Genomic DNA, 2,271 nt, shown 5'->3' with positions numbered 1-2,271 from the left:
GAATGTGTGTTTTGGTCATTATTCTTTGAAGCATGCAAACACATACATCCTTTTTAATGAACAATTCATATCTTAGTAAGTAGTAAAAAAAGAAATTTGTTAAAGAATTCGAAGAAAATTATCATTCCTTTCTTCCTTCTCACCTGTCTTTCCTCTTCTTCATCTCAAAACTTCCTTCTCTGTCAAACAATGCATTCAAATCTTTTTCAGTCAACTAAAACTTTAATCCTCTCTAAAAAATCTACAGTAAATATGAAGACTTTTTACATTTATTGGACTCTGATGATTTTTTTGTTATTAAATGTATCTTCTTCCTCCTGGGTGGCTGCCCTTTGTCGTGGATAGTTAGGACAGATTCCTTAGGCACTCCCTCTAGCAGGCTGCAGCCTGGATGCTAATACTTCCCAATGGACTGCAATGGATGCGGTGGACACATCAGCGCAGGAGGGGGTGACCCTTGCAGTCTCTGTGGCTGCATGTGAGCCTAGGTGACCTAGGGCTGGGTGGTAGAGGGGAAGCTATGTGGCAGCCTGCCAACTGGGGCCAGAGCTAAACAGCTAGGATTTAAAGCTTTAAATGGGAATAACGAGTAATGTTTATGATGAAATCAAAGTACATAAGTCACCTTTAACCTCTTCCAGTTGTTTTCTCAGGAGAATGTCCACATTAAATTTACATGCTCTCCCAACTGTGATCGCACTTCAGTTACAAGGGCTTCAGTTCCAAGGGTTGAAAGTGGAGAATTCCTAGGTCTGAGAATAGCAAAGAGTTCATTCCTTTTAGGACATTCTCGCTGATGTTCTTTCTCTTTTCAAACTCTATGAAGATGGAATCATCCTTCCTTCAGTACTAACAGTTTTTCTGTTTTGTGGTCCATGTAATTCACAAGAACCTCTAACGTAACAAATGAAATAAGCCAGGGGCATGGAAAAGATGACTTTTATATCGGTCTGGAATTGGCTATGAGCTCTAATATTTTCACTGGAGGGAGTTTCATTTTCCAAAAGGAAAAAAAAAAACGGTCTGCCACTTGTGAGAAAAGGCTCATGATAGCTGGTCAAGGTGGGCATACATGTTTTAGAGAATGGAGGTTGTAGATGGAATTGTTGATGCGAGCTGGGGAGATGGCCAATGTCACTGATGCATTTGCATGAGCCACACTGGTGACTCCATTAGGAGTTCTTGGAGACCTAGAAAGTGCTACTCTTTCTTCATACTTATTAAATGAATGACTTAATATCACAGGAATATTGGGTAGTTGCTAAGTATTTTAGGATCTACAGTTATGGTCAGTCGGCCGTGCTTTAAAAGAAGAGGGGTTAGAGAACTTACAGAAAATGTTTCACAAGCTAGGTGATTCGGGTTTTGTGGTCTTTGCAATACTCGTGCTCATTGTGTCCCTGATTATTAATCTCTGTAGTGGGACTTTGCCGTGGACAGATAAATGTTCTTGTGTATATAACCATTGACTCTGTAATTGGGGCATTTTCGGTCTTCTGTGTGAAGGGCTTAGGCATTGCTATTGAAGAGTTGTCGCCTGGGATTTGACGTGCCCTGGCCTGATTTTGCTGCTGAGCTTTGTTGTCTGAGTGAGCCCACAGATTAATTACCTAAATAAGGCCCTGAATATATTCAACAATTTTATAGTGACTCCAATACATGGAGTATTTTTTAGAACATTAGTTTTAACTTGTTCAGCTATTCTTTTTAAGCCATGTCAAGGTATGTCTATTGATAATGTCATTGGTACTTTGAGTGGGTTTTTATGATCATTGTGGGGATATTCTTGTTGCAAGCCTTTAAAGATGTCAGCTTTAATTTAGCAAGTCTGCCTCTGCCTATCCTAAAAGATGAAAAAGAAATGAATAGCAACCTCTCTAATATCTAAAGTTTTTAATAATAATGAAGAAGGCTTAACCTGTGGAATTAAACAATACACTGGTGAAAATAACTCCTGAATACATGGAAATCATGGAACTCAGGCAGCTTTTTAAGAAAAATCTAATTAAAAGATTATCCCATAAAAAGTAGATGATTGTATTATCTTATTTTCATCCCATTGTCCATCGTATTAGATCTGGTTGGATATTGATTCTTACATGATGTTGAAAGCAAATCAACGGCATACTTACTGATGCTATGAATACTATGAATATATGTGGTACCATTCAGAATTCTGAAAGACAGTCCCAAATGTTGGATTTCTGAAAGATAAAATCCCTCAAATCTCCTAACATCTAAAATTCTAAACATTACAGTCCAAAAGATTAA

At 38.0% G+C, this 2,271-nt stretch overlaps 1 pseudogene; it reads left to right on the top strand.

The window, feature by feature from the left end:
• Positions 1 to 417: 417 nt before the first annotated feature.
• Positions 418 to 1,958, top strand: LOC129471222 (magnesium transporter NIPA2-like; annotated as a pseudogene).
• The last annotated feature ends 313 nt before the right edge of the window (positions 1,959 to 2,271 follow it).

The sequence above is a fragment of the Symphalangus syndactylus genome, chromosome 21, assembly GCF_028878055.3.
Source record: "Symphalangus syndactylus isolate Jambi chromosome 21, NHGRI_mSymSyn1-v2.1_pri, whole genome shotgun sequence".
In the NCBI taxonomy this organism is placed as follows: Eukaryota; Metazoa; Chordata; class Mammalia; order Primates; family Hylobatidae; genus Symphalangus; species Symphalangus syndactylus.
This window is presented reverse-complemented; position numbering and strand designations above follow the sequence as displayed.